Below are 11386 nucleotides of genomic sequence, written 5' to 3' on the forward strand. Positions count from 1 at the left end.
GCTGCCTGGCTGCATGGAGCAGGGAAGGGCAGGGCCAAGGAGGCGGGCAGAGGGAAGCAGGGAGACAGGAGGCTGTTGCGGGGTTTCAGGCGAGACGATGGGGCTGGAATCAGGGGTGGCCGGGAGGGTGGAGAGAGGAGACAGGTTTAGATCTGCTATGGAGGTGGAGGCTTAGAAGGAAAGAGAAAGGTCAAGAAATTAGTCCCTGATTTCCAGCTTGAACAAAGAGATAGTAGGGAGGAGGCAGCAGCTGGGCATGAAAGCAACACCCAGCATATCAACAGCTAAAAGTGAGCTGCTGTGGGACCATGGGGCAGGCTTAGAGCCTCTCTCTCCCATACCCGCCCACCCCCCCAGCACCCAAGGCCATTCCACGGGAGATAAGGCCTCCTGCAGGCTGGTGAGATGCCTGGGAGGGCCTGGCAGGTAGAGTGGCCCAAAGTTTGTAGACAGGAACCATAGCTCAGAGAGGTTAAGCAACTGGCCCACAGTCAGTTGCACAGCTAGAGAAACTGTCATGTGAATCGGAACCTGAATTTGTTCTTGGGCTGCTTTCACCCTTGTCTGCACCAGCTCTGTAGCCTTCTTGAAGCCCCAGCCCACCACCCCTGGCACAGACCAACCTTTGGGGGCCCCTTCACAGCCAGGGGCCTCAGTGGGGCCCACTCCTTGTCCCGCCCCCCCCTTCCTGACGTCATTTCCTGACTTCCTGACCCTCCCTTGGGCCCTAGGCTTGGAAGACATTATCCTGGGCCAGGTGGCCCTGTACAGTTAACCTCTAGAATTAGCGAGGCCCTGGGATAGCCTGTTTGGGGAAAGGGCTCTGGGCCAATACCTAGAGGGGACCCTGCTCCCGCCCTCTCCGACCCAGACCCACTCAGCCTCTTGCCTGGCCTCAGGGGGGTCGCAGGCCTGGGGGGCACATTCTCCTTGTGGCTGGTGTCAGGTCTCAGCTCCATGAGTTGCAGGGCAAAGCCAGGGCGGCAGTGTCCTTGGTCCCCACCACGGCCAGCAGCCTGTTTGATCAGACAGGATCTGACGGGGAGGGAAAGGGTGCCTGGGCTCCCACCTGGCCCTAGCCCTGGTCTCCACCCCACCCTTCACCAGCACCCCTGGTTGCCCTCCGCCCGGCCCCAGCTGTCCTGGTGGGAACCCCTTGAGGTCTCCTCTCCCCACTCTTTTCCATTGTCATTTTCTTGTGTTTTCCAGCACCCCTACCTGGCCGGAAGTGAGGTGAGGCTCTCTTTGCTTTCTGTCACCACTTCCTGACCATTCTCCCTCCCACCTCCCTAAAACACTCAGGTTCTAAGCTCCACGCTGGCCATGAAGGAAGTCCAGGTCATGTCCCCTCATTCCTCGAAGATGTCAACGCCCGGCTCACTGTCACTTTCTCCAACACACACCGGTCTCCATTCTTAGTAATTTCACCATCCACACGGATAATCCCTCCAACTCCCGGCCTGTGGGGTCCTTGACCTTCTCCCCTCCCACCATCTTGCTGTTCATGTGCCCTCAGCCACCTGCTCCCACGGTCCCCCAGATTTTGTCATCCTAAGTAACCCCTCCTGAATTTCCATTTCAGAGCCCAGCCCCATCTCTCCAGCCGACTCCCTTGAGAGCTCCAACCCCAACAATCTTTCCCTCCATGAGACCCCACCACCCTTGGTCCCTGGCCCATTGATGCCTCTCTCCCCTCCTGAGGTTTAACCATCCAGGATTATAATCACCCCCTTTGCACACCCTCAGCTCCCTCTTTTTGCCCCATTCACTCAGCAAAATCACAACACTAGTTAAAGAGGCTAAAGAACCCCTTATAGCTGCACTGAGGGCCTCCTTTCAAAGTTACGACCTTCAGTCTCAAGCCAGCCCTCAAGGATGCTGGAGAATCAGACTCTAGTCCGGTCCTCTCCTCGCCGCCTTCCTAGATACTAATTCACACTTTCTCCTCTGTCCTTAAACCTCTGCCCCGTTCTTCCCACAGCCCCTACAGCTGACCTTGTTTCCTTCCGCACTCATGAAACAGAGCCATCAGAAGAGCTATGCCACCAGCTCCCCACCAGCTTCATGCCCATAGCCTCTCCTCCCCCATCCTGTGTGGTCCCCCCAGCCTGACCCTCCCCTAAGCTCTGGGTGCCATCCTGTCCCCCCTGTCCAAGGGCAGCACCCAGGACCACCACAGCCTCTGAGGTGCCATTCTATCAATCAGGAAAAAGACCCACGACACCCAAGCCCCACAGCTGACTCAGCCACACACCAGGGCACAGAGCTTGGGGGCGGGACACAGGCTCCGTGTCAGGGCCCTGTCCCTGCTCCCGAAGTTCCCCAGCCGCCCCAGTCATCCACACATCCTCCTTCTTTACTGAATCATTCCTATCAGGTAGTTATTTTTTTCCATCTTTGAAACAAAAAGCTAAAACACCAAAACCCCCTCTCTCGTGAGCCTCCAGGTCCCAGGCCATTTCTCATCACACCCAAATCCCAATTCCTCTCCCACCGCCACCTCTGCTGACCTCACTGCAGTTGGGCTCCTCCCACCCCGAAACCGCTTTCCTCCAGGTGACCTCCGAGATGCCAGGTCCCTGGCCAGTTCTCAGCACTTGGTTTTCTAGTGGTGGCAACACAACGGTGGTTACTTGTCCCCCTTGGAGTCCTTGCTTCCCTGACTCCAGGACGCCACCTCTCGGCTTCCCTGTCTCCTGCCGGCTGTCTCCTTCCCAGTCTCTGCTGGTTCCTCCTCTTCTCAGCTCTTAGCGAAGGAGGCACCAGGGCTCAACCCTCTGCTCCCTCCCTTCCCTGATGCATGCACCGCAGGTGATCTCAGCTTCAGACAGTTCTAAGGCAGACTGCTATCCTCCACACCCTTCTCTGAGAACGGTGGCTCCAGCCTCCCGGCTGGCTCAGGGGACAATCCTGGAGCCACTCTGGCTCCTTGCTCTCTCAACAGCTAGTCCCATCTGCTCTACCTTCCAAAGATATCCAGACTGACCCTGCTCGCCACCTCCATCCCCACTTCCCTAGATCAAGAGGCCCTCACCTCATTGCCTCCTATCAGGTCTCCCACTTTGCCCTCATTCTCACAGCCTACTCCCCACAGTGGCCAGAGTGATCCTGTGAACGTTTAGATCCTGACTCAAACCAAAAGCCCCAACAGCTCCCCAACCCTCTCAGTCTTCAATGAAGGCCTGCAAGGCCCTACCTCAGGGAGCCTATTATGTAAATAAAGTGATACTGGAACACAGCCTTGTCTATTTGTTTATGGCTTGTCCGTGGCTGCTTTCTCACTACATTACATGGCAGCGGAGTTTCAACCTTATGGTCCCACAAAGCCTAAAACATTTACTCTCTGACTTTTAAGAAAGTTTGCTGGCTCCCAGTTACCTTAGCAACCTCATCCCTACTCCTGTCCCCTTGCTCTCTCTGCTCTAAACACACCAGCCTCCTGGCTGTTCTTCTAAGATGCCCTGCGTGTTCTGACCTCAGGGCCTTTGCACTTGCTTTCCCTCTGCCTACAACTCTCTTTCCTTCTCTCCCTCTCTCCTTTAGCTCCTGCCTCAAACAGCACAGTGAGCCCTTCCCTGACCACCCTCTCTCTGACCAGAGCACCCTCCCCACTCCTTCCTCTACCATGCATGATTTTTCTTCATTACTTACCACCACCTAACAGGCTGAAGAAATTAGTGTTTGCTTTTCTGCCTCCAGTGGACTACGAGCCACTCTCTTTTTTATCCTGCTGCGTTCACAGCACATGGAATAGTGCTTGGCACATAATAGGGGTTCATACTCTGTGTTAAATCAATGAACCATGTAAGCACCATGCAGCCTTTAGGATTTATCTTGTCATTTAATCTGCACTGCAGCCCTAAGAATTTGGTCCTTTGTTTTACAGAAGAGGAAATTGGAGCTTTAGGGGCTACCTGCCCAGCCCAAGGCCCTCCAGCTGGTCTGCAGCTGCAGAGGGACCACCTGGGGCTGACTCCACCGCCATTCTTTCTACCCAGGACCACCCAGTCCCCACTTCTTTCCAAAGGAGACTTGAGGCAGCTTAATCCATTTATCCTTTCCTACCCTCAATTCCCTCCTCTCCCCACCCCCATGCCTGGGCGCGCTGTCCACCTGCACCTCATCCCCCTCACTATCTGCCGACTCCCACGCCACTCCACCCCCATCCCTGTATAATTAAGGACATCGGAGCCTTCCTTCCTCCTCCTCCCACCTAAAGAACTTGCGGTCAGTGATCCCGCCTTTCTGAACCTGCCCTCCCTTGCGTCTGTCTTCCTCGGGTCCTCTTTCACCCCTTTGGGTTTGAACCTGGATGGGACCTCGGGCAGCACAGCCAACGACCCAGGTAGGTGGGGGTTGGGGGCAACGTCAGAGAGCGCCGCCCAGTGTTCGGGAGCTGCCTCGAGGGTGCACGGGGCTCCTGGATGCCCCGAGTCGTGAACGTGGCGGCCCCTGTTTGCGCGCGCGTGGGACCGAGGGCGCGGGAGGAGGACGCCAGCGGGAGTGCGCGGTTCTGCAAGAGGGTTCTGGACCCCTGCGCAGTGCATCGGCTGGCAAAGTACGCAGCCTCGTGCAAACTTCTTGCGCATGCAGGACAGGTAAGACTGGCTGAAATGAATCCACTCTTACCCACTCCTCTCCGCGCTGTGTGCTTGGTCCAGTCCCACTTCCCGTTAGGCATTTTCCACCTGCCGTTCCATGCTCTTCCCCACAGCGTTCTGCCCTGCCCTTTCCTACCTGTGCTCAGATTGTATTCTTTCTCCTTCCTAAAAGAGGAAATAGCGCTGGGCCGGGAGTCAGGAGACACGTGATCAAGATCGCTCTGCCGCTGTGTGACTTTAGACAAACGTCCTTATCTTCTCTGAACCTCAGGCTCCTTATGTGTAAAACTGGAGTGGTAACACCTACTGTACTCTCTCCTGTTTGCTATGAGTCAGATGCTTGACAAATAAATGCCAAAGAGCCTTTTAAATTCTAAAGCAATTCTTGAAGGATGGGGTGACCGTTACTTGCTTCTTAAGTCTATGCATCTAATATCTCCTCTCAAACCTGGTGGATTGAACCTTTGGTCTTTAGGTCTTGTCCCTCTTTTATCACCAGTAATACTTTTGCCCTGAAGTCAAGCTAGTCTGATACTAATCCAGCTACATCAACTATAATTTGGTTATTTGCCTGGTTTAATTTTTTACCCTTTTACTTTCAGCCTTGCTGTGTCCGTATATTGGGTTGTCGGAAAAGTCATGATGCATTTTTGCAACGAAAAACATAGAAAAAATACGTCATGACTTTTCCGACAACCCAATATTTTAGGTGTGTCTCTTATAAACACAATATGGCTAGAATTTTTTTTTAGAATTAAAAAATAATTTACAAGTGTGACATATTTATACAAACTATCTTAGTTTTGTGCTTGCTAATGGTCAAACTTCACGGGGTTTTTTCCCCCCTCCTTTCTTGCCTTTTTAAGAATTGATCAAGGTTTTCTTTTTTATATCCCCCACCTTCACTCACGCACAGCTGGCTTGAAAATTACATTCTGTTTCTATTTACTCAGTGGTTATCCAAGACATTTTAATATGTACATTTAATTTGACAAAGTCTAAAGGTAATCCAGTATTTACCCTTCTTTCAGACAAAAAAAGGACTTTATAATACGTTGTGTCCGGTTGGCTCCTCCTGAAATATATTATTGTCACATACTTACTGTTTCCTTTGTGCATGTCAGATCTTTATGGAAAATTTTCCTTCTTCCACAAAAAGATTCTTTAGATGTTTCTGTATTGAAGGTCTGTTGGTGATAAACTCTATTGTCACTTCTCTGAAAACGTCTTTATTTCACCCTCATCCTTGAAAGATAACTCGCTAGTGCACAATTTAAGGTTGACAGTTATTTTTCTCACCACTTTGAAGATCTCATTCCTATCTTCTGGTTTCTATTGTCACTGTTAATCCATCAGCTGCTGGTGTAATTGTTATTCCTTTTAAAATAATAAATACCTTTTCTACATGGCTGCTTTGGGGATATTAATGTTTGTATGTGGTGTTCTACAGTTTTTGTTCACCCATTCATTCCACACCTTTTAAAAAGCATTTACTGGGTGCCGGCACTGTTCCTGGAGCTGAAGATATGAACAAAGCAGCATATGCACAAAGTTCCATCATTTGGACTATAAGTGTGGATTTTTTTTTTCTTATTCTGTTTGGTGATTATTTGGCTTCCCGAATCTTTTTATTTTGAAAAATTATCTGCTATTTTACCTTTGAAGGTTGCCTCTTGCCCATTGCCCCTTGCAGGAAGTCTGACTATAGTTACGTCGGACCGTCTCCCTCTATCCTTTGTTTCTTAATTTCTCATATTCTGTTTGCTGCAATCCGAGTAAGTGCTTCAAATCCATCTTCAAGGCTACTGACTCTCTCTTCCAGTGTATCTATTCTATGCATTAACCTATCCATTGAGTTTCTAATTTCAATCTTTTTTTTTTTTTCATTTGTAGAAGTTCTATTTATTTCCTTGAACTCTACCTGGCATCCCAGTCTCCACATCGCCACATTCTGGCTCTAAAATCAAGACATCTCCATCTGCCCTTGTCGGAGTCTCCTCTTTCTGGGTCTGTGTTCTCAGCTGTGGACTGAGGACCTAGGGGATCGGTTTTCATCAGTTTGTGCTCTGGGGATCATACATTAGCGTGGTGGTGCTGATGGCAGGGGGCGTGCCCTGTCAGACCAGCTCTGTTTAATATACTGGGTATGATTTCTTTTGAGCAAAGCGTTTGAAATAAAATAGACTTTGCAAACCACTGGGTTAGGGAGACTCTAAGCTCCTTTCCAGTTCAAATCTGTGATTCTGTGTTTAGATCTTCGAGGTGAGAATGTTTTGGGTTTTTAAAAAATATTTTTATTGAGGAATTAGGGGATGGGAACAGTGCTGGGGAATTGGGGGAAGGGGAACAGACAAGTTGCTGTCCTTTTTGTTCTTCAGTCTAGTTGTGGAGGATGTTGCTTCACTGGCCCAAGTTGGCACCATCATTGCGCTCTTCCCGGGCGAGGCAGATCAGTCACCAGCTTCTGGACAGCCGCTCATGCTGGCTGCCGGCCACACACGGTAGCCCATGGCAACCCGCTGCAGCCTATCACCGGCGACTCATGGCAGCCCAACTCCAAGTTGAGCTGTTGTTCAGCATCTTAGCTGTAGAGGCCAGTGTTACTGGCCCTCATATGTGGGATCTGAACCAGGGCCCTCTGGCGTCCCAAGCCAGCTCTTAACCAACATGCCACTCAGCCAGCCCAAGAATGTTTTATAGCAACCTGTTGACTCTGTTGATGGTCACTGGACTGACAGGTGTGCACACAAGCCCCCAGCCACCTGGAGAACTGGACCCGCAGAGTTTTACTGTTGCCGGTGATGAAGATCTGTGTTTTACTTCCTGACAATTTTTTCGATCTTTTGAAAACTTGTAGAAAGCACTGTTATAGAATAAAAAATGAATGGATGGTCAGATAGATAGACTGGTGATGGGGTTCAGGACATGCTACCCCCAAAATATGGCATCATGGCATATTGAATGTCTTAAACTGTTTGAGAAAAGGGCAGAAGCAGGAAGGTCACTCTGACCTTCCCGCCACCTCACCTTCTTCTCAGGTCATCTCCCATGTGAAAGGTCCCCTCCTTGCAGGAGGACAGAAGACATTTTATCATCAGAGATAGGGAATGTATGGCCGAGAAATTGTACAAACAAGCCTTGTTAAACTCAACCTTATCCTAGTTACTTCTTCACCATTTGTTTCTAGCTCAAACCCCTTTGTGTTGTCAATTCTTCACAAATTTGTCTAAACAGTGTAAAAACTTCCTGTTCTGGTCACTTCTTTGAGTCTTCATTCTCTTGTGAAGGCTTCCATGTACACATAAAAATTCAATAAAACTTGTAGGCTTTTCTCCTGTTGATCTTTTCTCCTGATTAATCTCTGCAGAGTCCAATCTTTGCGATCATGGATTCCTCTCTTTTCAGACCCAGCCAAGAACCCTAAGAAGATGGAGGAAAGTTTTCTCCTCCCCTACACTGGCCACACCCTCCCTCTCTCTGAATACAGGTAATGAGGTCTAACATTTATTAAACATGTTACTAATTTTCAATCCTCACTAATTCCTAAGTCAGGCACTATTATTATTCCCCATTTTTCAGATAAGGAAACAGGCACAGTGAGGTTAAGAGAGTCTAATCTCTTACACAGTTAGTCACCAGGGCAGCTTGGATTTCAGCCAAGGCTAGCCTTGTCTAGAGCTGGTTTGGAGGGAGGTTGTGAGAGTTGGAATTTGCAGACTGTTTTGAAGACTCTGAGGACTGGCCTGAGGTGGGGACTCTGTAGGTACCATGGGCTCCAGTCTGGTTTTGGCCAACAGAAGACAGTGACCGCCCTAGGCAATTCCTCTGGCTTCCTCATCTGGAAGGATCGGCTTTGTGAAAACAAGAAATACAAGATTTGTAAACTACACAAGTGACTTCAGCCCTCTCCGGCCGGAGTCCAGAGACGAGAGGAATTTGCTTCCTGTGGTTGACAGTTTCTAGAATGTCAGACTCTCATAGACTAAAATATAGACTATTTCCAAGTACTTATAGAAGCTGGCATTTTTAAAAGAACACAGCGCTGAGGTCTGGTTGGAAGCCCCATTATCTCAAGTGTGGCCCATCCAAGACTGAGTGACCAGTGCTCTGAACCTGGCCTTCCTTCTGTCCTCCCTCCTGGCTAGTGGCAGCTCCAGCCTCCAGCTGCTCAGGCCCAAAATCTTGCAATCATGGACTCTTCTCCTCCTCCTCCATCCAGTCCATCAGTGAATCCTGCGGCTCTGCCTTCAAAAAGTACCTAGGAGCTGCCCTGTTGGGAAAGGCAGACTCCTGCAGGCTGGCTTCCAACCCCACTCAGCTGCATAACAATGGGCCATGGGCCTGGGACACTTCCTCACCAAGAGATAAGAGCCCAGACAGCCTGTGCCCAGCTTGTCATCTTGTGTGGGCATGTCTTTCCATTTGAGGCTCAATGTACGCTCTTTTGTTCCGCTTAAGCGTGTGTCATATGGCGACTGGCCAGCCCCACTGCTGTATCTGTCTTCCTCGGGAAGGGGACAGGGTCCTCCACCCTTGGCATGAGAGGGTGAGTAGCAGCTGGCAGGGGAGACCCAATGGCCCTGGTGGATGGACTTCCACTACTGCAGCTGATCTTGCTGTCTCTTCTCGGTGTGAGAAAAGCGTTGTCCACCCAGTGCCTGACTGCAGTGTTTTCTCCTTGGCGCTTCCACTACCAAGATACAATGGGCAGAAGGGTTGAGTCCTCCCTTGGGACTGACAATTGGTGCATAGTGTCCTGTTCCACATGACCTCTTGTCACCACCCCCACCTCTACCTCCTAGTCCAAGCCACCGACACTGCCCTTTTAGAATGTAAATCAGACCATGTCCCATCTCACTCAGTAAAAGCCAGTCTTCAGGGCCAGCGGAGTGGCGCGATGGTTGGGAACTGGCTTGGGACGCCAGAGGGCCCCGGTTCAGATCCCATATATGAGGGCCAGTGATGCTGCCCTCCACAGCTAAGATGCTGAACAGCAGCTCTACCTGGAGCTGGGTTGCCTTGTGTCACTGCGACGGCATAGGCTGCAGCCCCTGTGGCAGTGGGTTGCCATGGGCTACTGTATGTAGCCAGCAGCCAGCAGCCAGCGTGAGCAGCCAGCAGCCGCAGTGAGCGGCCGTCCAGAAGCCGGCGACTGAAATGCCTCGCCCGGGAAGAGCGCAATGATGGTGCCAACTTGGGCCAGTGAAGCAACGTCCTCCACAACTAGACTGAAGAACAAAAGGACAGCAGCTTGTCTGTTCCCCTTCCCCCAATTCCCCAGCACTGTTCCCATCCTCCCAATTCCCCAATAAAAATCTTAAAAAAAAAAAAAAAGCCAGTCTTCAAAATCACCCACTCACCCTGTACCATCTAGCCCCTGCTGCCTTCCTGACCTCACCCCCTCCCTCTCCCCTCGGCTCCAGTCACACTGGCCTCCTGGTGGTGTCCCCAAACAGGCCAGGCAGGCACGCACCCACGGAAGCCTTCCTACGAGCTGTTCCCTCTCATGCGAGATGGAGTCTCCCAAGTACCACTCTGGTATCCCCAGTATCCAGAACACTGCCTCGTTCCCATAGGTCTTCGAATGCTTGTGGAATAAATGTTAGCTCTCCCTTGTGAGACCTGCTGTGTGGAAGGGGGGCAGCTATACTGGTGGTCCTCATCGATTCTGTGTGCTTCTGAGACCCTCTCCTTGCAGGACGGTGCCCAGGCTCCTGGGACCACTTTGCCTGAATGGTCAGGGAGACCGAGTAGCCTGGATGGTCAAGTCCACCTCCCTCTCCCCCATCCCTGGAGCAGCCCATGGCCAATGACCAAGCAAGCTCAGCTCCCTTGCTTTGCACGAAGTCTCACACTTCATCTCAGAGTGTTTCTGGGGACGCACTTAAGACAAGAGCCTCCCTCTGTTTCTACCCAAAGATCCGGTCAGACGTGGGGCTCTGGGACTGTGAGGAATTGGGGTCTCTGATTATACTATCCCCTCTGCTTGGCACAGGCTCTATTATCTGTTCCCCAGTGGCTCCCCCATCACCTGTTCATTCCCTTTGGAAACCTGGCATGTTCATGACACAAACACAGGAGCACACCGACTACAAGCCTCCCACATGCCAGGAACTTGGGTTTTATTCCCATTTCCTTCAGGCCACGCCCCTACCCCACCCAAGGCCACCACAATCATGAACTTGACATGTGTCCTTCTGGTCCACATTTTTATATTTTACTGTATCTACACCCAAGAATAACGCATGATATTGCTGTAAAGTTTTTAAATTCACACAAATGCCATCCTGTTGCATATGCCATTCTGCAATCTGTTTTGTTCACATTTGGGGGACCGTCATCGACAGAATTAGGTCTGGTTTACTCACCTGAACTGCTGAACAGGATTCCATAGAATGAATGTACCGTGGCTTGTCTGTCCCCTTCCAACAGGGAGGCCGTTTCCCGTTTGCCAAGGAGGTAGCACTCAGCATCCCTTGGCCCCAGGGACGAGCTCCTCCCCAGAGGCCTGTGTTCCATCTTTTGGGGTTCTTGCCTCCTGACAGAGGACTCTGAATGTCTGTTCTCCGAGAGCAGGCACCGCAGGTAACCCTTGTGGTTCAGGCCCTAGCTCAGCGGTGGCAGGTACTCAGCCTCTTTGATAGATGGAAACGGAATGGTGGGGGCTGTGTACTAGTCCTGGGGACAAGTCAGGATGGCCCAGGAGAGCCCAGACACCTGGGGCCCTGGCCATGGGACCCTTGGGGCTTCTGGACAGGTGTCACTTCCAGTCAGCTCTGGGGCCA

This window comes from Hipposideros armiger, unplaced genomic scaffold (assembly GCF_001890085.2).
Source record: "Hipposideros armiger isolate ML-2016 unplaced genomic scaffold, ASM189008v1 scaffold_46, whole genome shotgun sequence".
Lineage (NCBI taxonomy): Eukaryota > Metazoa > Chordata > Mammalia > Chiroptera > Hipposideridae > Hipposideros > Hipposideros armiger.